At 38.6% G+C, this 12,677-nt stretch overlaps 1 pseudogene; it reads left to right on the top strand.

The window, feature by feature from the left end:
• Window positions 1-8,588: 8,588 nt before the first annotated feature.
• Window positions 8,589-10,590, top strand: LOC144283825 (RNA-binding protein EWS pseudogene; annotated as a pseudogene).
• Window positions 10,591-12,677: the final 2,087 nt, after the last annotated feature.

Below are 12,677 nucleotides of genomic sequence, written 5' to 3'. Positions count from 1 at the left end.
TATGTTGGAATAAACTAAAGGGAAAAGTCTAAAAGTGTGGTTATTAAAACATATATAAAAACACATATATTATTAACTTAGTCCTCTGTTTTATTGTCTTAATATATTATCAAACTAGTATTAATCTGTTTTTATCTAAAGATCGATAAATAGTGTACACATCATGAAATTATTTTTTGTCAAGCCTGATCATTTTTTGACACTTAGGTCAACTAACCCAGAAAGTGCTATAAGTTAATCTAATTTTATACATATCTGATAGGATCATAATTTTTTAACAAAGATTTTCTTTATTATCTAAAAATTAGACTTTATATTAAATGTTTTTATCATATTAACAATCATTATTTAAGTAATCCAATAGAACATTCAATAAAATATTCACGATATTGGGAAGAGAAATTCCTATTTTCTGGTTCTATTTTTCTATGCAAGGAAGGGAAGGTGCTTTTCTGAGTGGAACTGTTGGCCTCTTTCAGCATTCCACAGCAGTTCTTCCCATCAGGATTGACTTATCTGAGAGTGGAGTTAGGAGAGGCTGATTGTGTTTAGCTGAGTCCTTCCCTCTTTCACTCCCTCATACTTCACCTGCACAGAGGATCTATTTTCATCCTTTCTAGGCCATGGGTTAGATTTAGTAGGACAGGTTCCTATCATAGAGACCTTTTGGATTCTAGTAAAGTCTGTGTCTAATAAGTATGCTTATTCAGGAGTGTAATATAAACAAGCCATTTTATTATTAAGTCTGTAGTCAAGTATGCAAATCTAGACTTTGTCAGCATATTACAAAAAAAAAAAAAAATCCACCTGTTTGAAATCTGTGACCCTCCATTTATGGAGGCTCAACTCAGATAAGGAAAATAATTTATTTCTCATTTTTGCTAATCCTAGATTCTGTGGTATTTGTGAATCCACAGGCAGAGACAAAGAATAATACTAGGAAGTTAAATACACATGCAATATGAGTAGGTACATGCCTTTAGGGTTTGGTGGAACATAGGCTCAATTCATGCAGAATTTATAGAGAACTGTATTGTGCCATGAGGACACTTTAAAAAAAATTGTGCATTTGGATTTTAACAATGCAGCCCAGTAGGTGACTTTTATAGTAAGGAGTGCCAGAGTTTGTGAATTAGAGTGTCCCTTTCCTCTCAACTCAATGCAATGCTGGTCACTGATGGTCAAAGTGTGGAACTTAGAAAGAAAATAAGAATTTTCAATTTCTTAGAAGATTTTATTTATTTATTCATGAGAGACACACAGAGAGAGGCATAGACATAGGCAGAGAGAAAAGCGGGCTTCATTCAGGGAGCCTGATGTAGGACTCGATCCTGGGACTCCAGGATCACACTCTGGGCTGAAGGCAGGTACTCAATTGCTGAGCCACCCAGGCGTCCCAAGACCTTTCAATTCTCTCTCTCTCTCTTTTTTTTTTAAGATTTTATTTATTTATTCATGATAGTCACAGAGTCACAGAGAGAGAGAGAGAGAGAGAGAGAGAGAGGCAGAGACACAGGCAGAGGGAGAAGCAGGCTCCATGCACCGGGAGCCCAACGTGGGACTCGATCCCAGGTCTCCAGGATCGCGCCCTGGGCCAAAGGCAGGCGCCAAACCGCTGCGCCACATAGGGATCCCGAATTTTCAATTCTTGAAGATAAAGTATTTGAAAAGAAATTATTTTAAATAAGGAATAAATTTCTTAAAGAATCAGAAATACCTCAAAAATACAATTGAGACTCTATGCCCAAGTAAATTTTCATCTGGATATAGTCAACAATGTGACAGAAATATACTCCTCATAGGCACTTTCTCACATTTAAATTTACATCCCAAGGCTCTGGTCTCCAAGAAACTGGCATAGACTAACAGGCATCCTGGTAAAGCTGAAGCCAAATGATTTTCTTCATTGATTTGTTTAACTAACATACCATTAAGACTGCCAGTTTCATTGGCATTCCTAGGTCCTAGATTATTAGACTATAATTTTTTGAGCAATAATTTAGCCATAAAAACTAATGATAGTAAATGACTTGGGAATGAGACTTTCCTTTCTTACATATTTGCTGGACTTTTTGATAGATCCACTAAGATCTCAGAGACTTTGATTTTTTCCTAATATACCATACAGATTATAATCCTTGAAGGAATCCCAACTCCATGTAGGTATCCAGCATGTCTCAGGATTAGATTGAGTATAGGAAAAAAAGAAAAAAAGTAACATTTTTGAGTTTCATTAATTTTATACTCAAATTCTTTTTACTCTAGCTTATGTAGAAATTATTATTTAATTTTAGACTTTATTTCATCAAGATCTTTAAACTCTACTCACCTCGAGGACATAAAGGCATCTAAACTATCTTTAGTAGTCTAATAGTTGATCAAACTTTCTTTCTTTCTACCAGTGCTAATGGTTGGAAATTCAAGTTGAGGACACATCATCATGGTTGACATTTTAGAGTTTCTGTATTTTATATTTTAATTTCATTGTAAAACTTTGGGTAATACATATGTGGATAAAAGTTTGAACTCTTGGTCTGAGGTAGCCTTGGAGTTAATTAATGTATTCAGTGACTTTGTTTAAAATATATTTTTCTGTGAAAAAACCTTAATTTTCCTTCAGTGATCTTAAGATGATCAATAAATATTTGGGACACATGAAGTTGTAAGCAGAATGGCTGTGATCTCTTTTTTAAGCCATCATATCCATAAGGAGCCAATATTTACTAAATTCTCATTCTCTCTCTCACACACACACTGTCTCTCGCCCTCTCTCTGTGTGTGTGTTCTCTGTATACTTATGGTAAATTGCATTATTGTAAAAATATGCATTATTTTTCCATTACGTTTTTCTTTTTGAAACTCCCTACGAAGTCTTCAGCTACTGGACCTCTCCATGCTGTAGGGTCATATTAATGTTCCCTAGGCTCTGCTAGGTGAATTGCTTTAGACCTTAATTCTCAACCATTTTGTCTCTAAGAAACACGTGGAGATATCTCGAGACGGTTTTATTTCTTATATCTTGGAGTTGCTGATTGGTATCCAATGGGTAAAGACCAAGTGTGCGCTAAACAAAAATGCACAAGACAACCCTAAAAGATGAAGGATTATCTGTTCTAAAATGTTTTTAATGCTGAGTTTGAAGAACTCTGTTTTAGGCAATGAAATGTAGGAAGTGACATGAATCATTTCTCAACAGACATCCTTAAGAGCTGAAGTGTAATTCGGCCATTGTTCCTTTTTCTTCATCATGAAATAAGTAGGGCTTTAGATAGGGGTTGTTCCTATTTCCTAGACCCCAAAATGAAGAGGATATGGAACAGAGCCACTATGGAAATATAGTCAAGCCACTATGGAAATGTAATGTGGTCAAGAAATAAATATTTTTGTTCCTGTAAGCCACCAAAAGTTAGGGTCTTTTGTTACTTTATGTTAACATAAGCTGATTGATAAACTGTCTATTGTTCTATAGTAATAAGATGAACATTTCGATGTCCATTATGGTGTATTATGTATCTGTCTCTGAGCCAGTTCTGAATTCAGTTGAGAAAGAAGCATTTTGTTTGTTGCTCTGACTACAATTTTAAAAAATATATGCTATGATAAGGTTGCTGATTCAGAAAAATGTGAACATTCCTATTAGAAGGGTTTTTAATCTCCTAATGATGCCCAAGAGTTTTAAATATGCAAAAATCACCTTCTATTTAAAGGCTAATGCATGTCAATGGCCAGCGTAACTGAGTAAATTATCTTAAATTTGATGTACTTTTCATATGGTTTTACTCAAATCCCTAGTAATTTGTAACTTACTAAATAGTTCGTCCATGTTGGTTCTCAATAGACTTGGAGAAATGAAGACCTGAAAATCATTCTCTATGGTTTGTAGTAGATAGTATTTTCATAGCTTCTTTTCATGAAACCAACATTTGTGGGAGGGACTGGCAAGTTCAGTTCAGGGGTAAAATGGTTGATATAAAATGTATCTAAGCCCTCCTACTGTATATTTAATAATTCTTTCAATTAACGAAGCAAAAAAGCTTGAATATCTGTAGCCAAGTGTAAGAAGACAAGTTTCAGGATCTCTTAGCTCAAAAATTGTCTTCTACTCTTCTGTGCTGGTGTTTTCTTATCATTTAACATAATATATGGTGATCAAATGCAAACACAGGTGTTAGTTTGTATTATATTCTGCTTGGTCTCCTTGATGCATTGCTCTTCACTAGACTGCAAGTTCCTTTTTGAAGGGAGTTTTGCCTTAGAAATACCTAATTCAAATAATTTGGCACATAGCAAGTATCAATGCTTGATGATGGGATTAGCGGACACAAATGAATAGATTATTTTAATTTATGCTTATTCTCACAAAGTGGGTGAACCCTCGGATAAACATGAAAATTGGAAATTTAGAGCCAATCTAATGTTTCTACTTTCATAATACTTTTGCATATTATTTTTCCTTTAATCCAAAGGACTCTTCTGGGTGCGGGGTCTACAAGAAAAAGAAATGAAATGTTTTATTGTAATATTTTTTAGATCAGGAGTTAACCTCCATTTCCCTGAGATTAGGGGTAGATCACGGCTACTGAATTTCTTAAAATGGACTTCAAATATATCTATGAGATAAGCCAAGGAATGCAGGAATACAGAAGAGACTATCAGAAGTTGGAAAATATAGTTCTTCTACCTGGGAAATTCTTTCATTTTTAAAAAAATATTTTACTTATTTATTCATGAGAGAGAGAGAGAGAGAGAGAGAGAGAGAGAAGCAAAGACACAGGGAGAGGGAGAAGCAGGCTTCATGCAGGTAGCCTGATGTGGGACATGTTTCCGCGTCTCCAGGATCACACCCTGGACTGAAGGCAGGTGCTAAACTGCTAAGCCACCCAGGGATCCCTGGAAAATTCTTTCAAATAGAGAACCCCAAACTTGTAACCTCTCTTGTCTTCATCACAAGGTTACACCATGCTGATGCTTAAATTTTCAGGCTGGGCTTTTTGCTATAGTGTGACTGAAATATCTTTTTGAAACTGTGTTAGATCCCTTGGTTTCAGTTGAAGGATAGTATCTGTTCTATATTTTTTGTGTTCCAATATAAGGTAATTTGAAGGCACTCTAATAAAAACATAAAAGGAAATAATTTTCCTTAATGGTTTAGACTTTATAAAAAATTTAGAAAAACTGAGAGTTCTGGACCTTAAATTTCTTTATATTCAGTATAACATTATTTTATCTCAAAGCCTTGTGTATTTCAGGGGGAATTAATTTTGAAAAATCTTCTTTGTTATTTAAATGAAAGTCTGTACCCTGGACACCCACACTCTCCCTCTACTAGTGCTATCTTGTTTATCTCTTAGATTGCTACTTTGCAGAGTAAAGAGAATGTTTTCCTCTGAATTCTCTCTCTCTCTCTCTCTCTGTCTCTCTCTCTCACACACACACACACACGCACACACACACAGAGTCCTCATTTCTGATGCTCATTAATATTGTATTACAATAATGTTTTTCTCCTGCCATCCCATTCACCTACATGAACTGGTCCACATTTATTTAGTTGCAAGTGTGAAGACTTTAGTCTAAAAAAAAAATTAAAAAATTAGGTAAGTGGGACACCTGGCTGGCTTAATCGGTAGAGTATGTGACTCCATCTCTGGATCCCAAGTTCAAGCCCCACTCTGAGCATGGAGCCTACTTATTATTATTTTTTTTTTGATAGAAGGATTTTATAGATCATTTGAGTTTAAAGTATGTAAATCACTTTGAGCTCTAATTGTTTTTGGTAAGAATGCATATTCTTTCTTGGCTATGCTGAGAATATTATTCTGCCCCTCATTTTACCAATATGCAAAAAAAAAAAAAAACAACCTTTAGATTCTCTGATTTCGCATTGACATTTTGGAAAACGTTCATGTGGACTGGAACGCTCCATTTAAAGTCACTTTACTTTGCAAAATAACCTGAAAGTGTTGAAAAGGTTAAAGATTTACTTATAAATTCTTATAAGGAGGTTTTTAATTCCAGAAAATATATTTTCCAGAGAAAATCCTATTAATAAGAAAATATAAAAATACACTATGGGTGGCCTGCGTGGCTTAGTTAAGTGTCTAACTCTTGATCTCAGCTCAGGTCTTGATCTCAGGGTCGAGAGTTCATACCCCGTGTTGGGCTCTCTTCTGGGTGCGGGGTCTACTTAAAAACAAAATAAAACCACACACCTATACAACTTATTCCTTTAAATAATGCATTATAACCTTCCATTCGGTAATCTTTTTACATAGCACATATAATACTATATATAATATATATTTATACATTACATATAGCTTATATATGTATATCATCTGTGTATATATACTGTCTAAAAATTTTATGAACATGAGTCGATTAAAAAGTTATAATTCACAAGATAAATGAAGGAACAGGATACATAATAATCCTACTTTTGTTTACAAAGTCATTAATTTATTAAAAGATAATTAGCTAGAACATTCAGACTGATAAAATCTCAGAATAGAAATTGGATCAATCCCATGCAACTGAAGCCTGCCAATAATCTCAGGAGAAGGTTCTCTCACAGGGTCTTCTGGCTAGGTCCCATGCTGCCCAAATGATGTATGGGTATAGTTCAGCACAAAAGTTCATTTGCCCACTTCACTTGAAGAAAATAACCTCTAAGATATTCAGAAAACTATCTTTTTGCTTTTGCTTTTATTGATACACTGTTGTTGTTTCTTGAATTTATTTTCTTTGTTGCAATTGACTTGTCAACACATGTCTGGGTCAGTTTGGCTTCCCTAATTTAGTGTCATAGTCAACCTACTCAACAACAATCCTGCACAATATATCAATTGTTTGTCTGTACCAGAATTTATACAATGCAGTATGTTTACTGAGGTAGAGGCATTCGTCTCAATGCACCTTCATAAGCGAACTCATACTTTTTGCTCCTGATCATGGATGCAAAAGAAAGGTGCTTTTTAAAAATTTTCCCCAAAGGCTTTGGCCAAATGATGAATAAATCTTTGGCATCCTCTGAGTTCCTGGAAATGCTTTCTCCTTCTCTTGTATTTTAATGAATAAGAACTTTGAAATCCAGAATGAAGTATCCATATGTAACATATATGAGGCATAGTCTGCCTTGTGTTTGTTCTTTTGATATAGTACCCACTATGAGTCAGGCATTGTGATGGTTATTGAAGATAAAGACAAAACAAGATGCTACCTTTAAGGATTTCATAACATAGAAAAGGAAATAGCCAAAGAAATTAATAACTGTATTGAATAATTTCATTTTAAACGATTTTATTTATTTATTCATGAGGGACATAGAGAGAGAGGCAAAGACATAGGCAATGGGAGAAGTAGGCTCCCTGTGCAGAGTCCAATGTGGGACTCGATCCTGGAACCCTGGGATCATGCCCTGGGCCAAAAGAAGACTCTCAACTGCTATGCCACCCAGGCATTCCTGTCTTGAATAATTTCTAAACCAAAGTGCGGTATAAATGAATTATTCGGTATAAAAATAGGTTGATAACCAGTATTTTTGCTTTCTTTTGTTATTCTATAAATCTATGAGTCAGCTAAAATCTGATTTTAAGTCAACCAACAGAGATGACTGGAGATTTCACAATATTCATTTTCTGTATTTCTTTCTACAAGATTACTCAAAGGAGATGACAGATGGGAGATGTCTCAATGATGATGTGAATATGCTTTCCAGGTGAGAAACCTGTTGCACCAGTTCCCATGGGTCTCCCAGGTCCCTGGGTCCTGCTGCTTCAGACCATCCCCAAAACAGGCTGAACTTGAGCATATCTAGAGGGCCCTACATCTGAGATTCACTTCCCTAGGTGTACCTCATTGTTACCTCCTCAGCGACATTGCTACTTTCCAATAGTGCTGCCACTTCCATGCATATTGGTAACTTTAAAGCTCTTTCCATTTTTCAGTAACTTCCCTCCCCTCATCTCTTCCATTCTGTTTATCTTCACCTACTACAGGAATCCCAATCAGAAAAACGTAGATTTTAGAAAACTAAAATAAAACAAAAAGCCAAGAATTAAAGTACCTTCAGCCAGCTTCATCTTCAGAGAAGAATCATAACCTATCCCAGGTGAAGTTGAGTGCAAGAAAGTCTGCCTGCTTCATGAATGTGGGGATGAGTGAAGAGATAATTTGACTATAAAACATTATTTCATATTTTGTTTTTTCTAACACGTTTAAAAATTGTAAGCCAAATATTTTAATGCCATGAACCAGCCAGGAGAAATCACTGGCCCCAAGACAAACAAAGAAGGTGCCACTAACTCCTGACCATAACCAAGTCAGGTGCCAAAAGTTCAGAAAAGCCAAAGTAAAACTAACAAATCACCAAAGTAGTGATCAGTATAAATTTATTGTGTACATATCAAAAAGGCAGTTTGCATGGACTGCCTGTGTGGTTCAGTTGGTTAAGTGCCCAACTCTGGATTTCAGCTGAGGTCATGATCTCAGGGGCATGAAGATGGAAATCTGCCTTGAGCTCAATGCTGTCATGGAACATGCTTAAGCATCTCTCTCTCGGGCGCCTAGAGGGAAAGCGAGAGGGAGACGGACGTTGAGAGAAGGAGAGGGAAGGAGAGAAAATGGCGTCCACAGATTACAGTACCTACAGCCAAACTGCAGCCCAGCAGGGCTACAGTGCATACACCACCCAACCAACTCAAGGATATGCACAGGCCACCCAGGCATATGGGCAGCAGAGCTATGGAACCTATGGACAGCCTACTGATGTCAGCTATACCCAGGCTCAGACCACTGCGACCTATGGGCAGACTGCCTATGCAAGTTCTTATGGACAGCCTCCCACTGGTTATACTACTCCAACTGCCCCCCAGGCATACAGTCAGCCTGTCCAGTGGTACGACACTGGTGCTTATGATACCACCACTGCTATGGTCACTAGCACCCAGGCCTCCTATGCAGCTCAGTCTGCATATGGCACTCAGCCTGCTTACCCAGCCTGTGGGCTGCAGCCAGCAGCCATCGCACCTGCAAGACCACAGGATGGTAACAAACCCGCTGAGACTAGTCAACCTCAATCTAGCACAGGGGGTTACAACCAGCCCAGCCTAGGATATGGACAGAGTAACTACAGTTATCCCCAGGTACCTGGGAGCTACCCCATGCAGCCAGTCACAGCACCACCATCTTATCCTCCTACCAGCTACTCCTCTACACAGCCGACTAGTTATGATCAGAGCAGTTACTCTCAGCAGAACACCTATGGGCAGCCGAGCAGCTATGGACAGCAGAGTAGCTATGGTCAACAAAGCAGCTATGGGCAGCAGCCGCCCACTAGTTATCCCCCCCAAACTGGATCCTACAGCCAGGCTACAAGTCAATATAACCAACAGAGCAGCAGCTACGGGCAGCAGAGTTCATTCCGACAGGACCACCCCAGTAGCATGGGTGTTTATGGGCAGGAGTCTGGAGGATTTTCCGGACCAGTAGAGAACCAGAGCATGAGTCGCCCTGATAACCGGGGCAGGGGAAGAGGGGGATTTGATCGTGGAGGCATGAGCAGAGGTGGGCGGGGAGGAGGACGCGGTGGAATGGGCAGCGCTGGAGAGCAAGGTGGCTTCAATAAGCCTGGTGGACCCATGGATGAAGGACCAGATCTAGATCTAGGCCCACCTGTAGATCCAGATGAAGACTCTGACAACAGTGCAATTTATGTGCAAGGCTTAAATGACAATGTGACTCTAGATGATCTGGCTGACTTCTTTAAACAATGTGGACTTGTTAAGATGAACAAGAGAACAGGACAACCCATGATCCATATCTACTTGGACAAGGAAACAGGAAAGCCCAAAGGTGATGCTACAGTATCCTATGAAGACCCACCAACTGCCAACAAGGCTGCTGTGGAGTGGTTTGATGGGAAAGATTTTCAAGGAAGCAAACTTAAGGTTTCTCTTGCTGGGAAGAAACCTCCAATGAACAGCATGCGGGGTGGTATGCCTCCCCGTGAGGGCAGAGGGATGCCACCGCCACTCCGTGCAGGTCCAGGGGGCCCAGGAGGTCCTGGGGGCCCCATGGGTCGCATGGGAGGCCGTGGAGGAGACAGAGGTGGCTTTCCCCCAAGAGGACCCCGGGGTTCCCGAGGGAACCCATCTGGAGGAGGAAACGTCCAGCACCGAGCTGGGGACTGGCAGTGCCCCAATCCGGGGTGTGGAAACCAGAACTTCGCCTGGAGAACAGAGCGCAACCAGGGTAAGGCCCCGAGGCCTGAAGGTTTCTTCCACCACCCTTCCCGCGCCCGGGGGTGACCGTGGCAGAGGCGGCCTGGTGGCCTGCAGGGAGGAAGAGGTGGCCTCAGGGACCGCGGTGGGCCCGGTGGGATGTTCAGAGGTGGCCGCGGTGGAGACAGAGGGGGCTTCCGTGGTGGCCGGGGCATGGACCCAGGTGGCTTTGGCGGAGGAAGACGAGGCGGTCCCGGTGGGCCCCCCGGCCCTAGGATGGAACAGAGGGAGGAAGAAGAGGCGGCCTGGAGGACCTGGAAAACTGGATAAAGGCGAGCACCGTCAGGGGCGCAGGGACCGGCCCTGCTAGACGCAGAGGCCCCGCAGAGCTGCACCGACTACCAGGTTTATTTTTTAAACCAGAAAATGTTTTAAATTTATAATTCCATATTTATAATGTTGGCCACAACATTATGATTATTCCTTGTCTGTACTTTAGTATTTTTCACCATTTGTGAAGAAACATTAAAACAAGTTAAATGGTAGTGTGCCGAGTTTTTTTTTTTTTCCTTCTTTTAAAGATGGTTGTTTAACTAAAGACTAAACAATGGGAACCCCTTGAGAGCACGCTCAGTATCATTGTGGAGAACCAAGAGGGCCTCTAACTGTAACGATGTTCATGGTTGTGATTTTTTTTTAAATAAAATTCCAAATGTTTAAAAAAAAAGAATCTCTCTCTCCTTCTCCCTCTGAAACCTCTCTCCCACACCCACCCCCAAAAATAAAGAAGAAAAAAAAAACAATCTGCAAACTGGGGATACTTAAACTAAAACGTAAAATGAGGCTGAGGGTATATTTTTTAAAAGCAACTTATAGAAAGAAAAAAGCAATGATTATTTTTCTCCATGGTGACTGGTTGTAATATTGGCATTTTCTTAAGTGGTAGGGAATTGGTCAGTGGTTCACTTATATCAACCTTGAAAAGAGTTTAAATTTTGCTTATGATTTCCAGAGGCTTAAGCAAGAAATGATCCAGGTCATGTTATTCTGGCAAAATAAGCTAAATTAAACTTGTTTGTATGACTGAAATGGTTTTGTCTGCTCAGGGATTTTCAAGGCTGGTCTCCATTTTCTTTCTTTCTTGTCTTTCTCCTTTTTTTTTTTTTTTTTGTTTTTTTTTGTTTTTGTTTTTGTTTTGTTTTGTTTTGTTTTTAACACCAGTAAGGGCCTAAAGTTTTTGCTAGGAAGGACTGCAACAGAAGGATTTTTCAGATACAGCTGTGTCTTAAAAGAGAGAATGAGTTAATCAGGTGGTTGAAAGGGGTTTATTCTAAGCAGAAGCAGCAAGAAGTACTACTAGTGAATGTTCTGATCTGTTCTGATCAGAACAGTGTACAGAACATGAACAGTGGATGAGAATGAAGGCTGAAACAATGGCCAAGTCATAAAAGTTCCTGTTTACTCTAGGGAAGTAATTTTGTCTGTAGGTATAAGACACTTATGTACAATCTTATGGCAGGTCCTTTTATTTTTATTTATTGCCTTAATTATTACACTTTCTTTCAATCACTCATATACTGAGCCAAAACTGTGAGATCTTTAAGTAAAGCAAAACAACAACAAAAAACCTTTAACTATTTTCTATGAGGGCTAATACAGTGTCGTTTAACTAATAATCCTCTAGTAATAGTTTGAGAACATTTGAATCTTGATAATTTTATCATGCATTTAGACATATTATATTTGTGTATTTTATTTTAGTTTCACTATATTTCCAAACCAAATTTTACTTATTGATCCAAATGTTATATATTGAGATTGTGTTAAATTCTCCTTTCCTCTGGGCACCTGGGTGGCTCGGCTTGGTGGTTGAGCATCTACTTTTGGCTCAGGTTGTGAACCGAGAGACCTGGGATCGAGTCCCACATCAGGCTTCTGTCAGGAAGCTTGCTTCTCCCTCTGCCTATGTCTCTGCCTCTCTCTCTCCGTGTCTTTCATGGATAAATAAATAAAATCTTAAAAAACAAACAAAAATAATTCTCCTTTCCTCCAACTTTCTACTTACGTAACTCCAATTTTATTGTTTACAATTGAAACAATAACCCCTTTAAAGGCATAAATAAAATACACTTTGGTTTCTCTTTTGGAAATTGAGGACAGTTTAGCATAGAAGGTAATATTAGAAAGCATCGTAATTTTATCATTAGAGATAATTTAGTAAAAGGGAAAAAAGCAAAACAGGAAAATAATGATAACTTTTCATAATTATATGCTGAATCAATTTTAGTAATGGAATTGTAATCATATTTTGCATTTGCTTACTCAAAGTCTTACTCACTCCATAAATTCTTTGGCTTTTTTGGGGTAGACAAATTAACATTATACTCTCTCCACATTTAAATAGTGAACAGAAAGAATCATCTTCTTATTTAGCATAGCAGAAAATTATTATTATTA

Source organism: Canis aureus, chromosome 14, assembly GCF_053574225.1.
Source record: "Canis aureus isolate CA01 chromosome 14, VMU_Caureus_v.1.0, whole genome shotgun sequence".
Classification (NCBI taxonomy): Eukaryota; Metazoa; Chordata; class Mammalia; order Carnivora; family Canidae; genus Canis; species Canis aureus.
The sequence above is the reverse complement of the archived record's forward strand: the minus strand, read 5'-3'. Positions and strand labels throughout refer to the sequence as shown.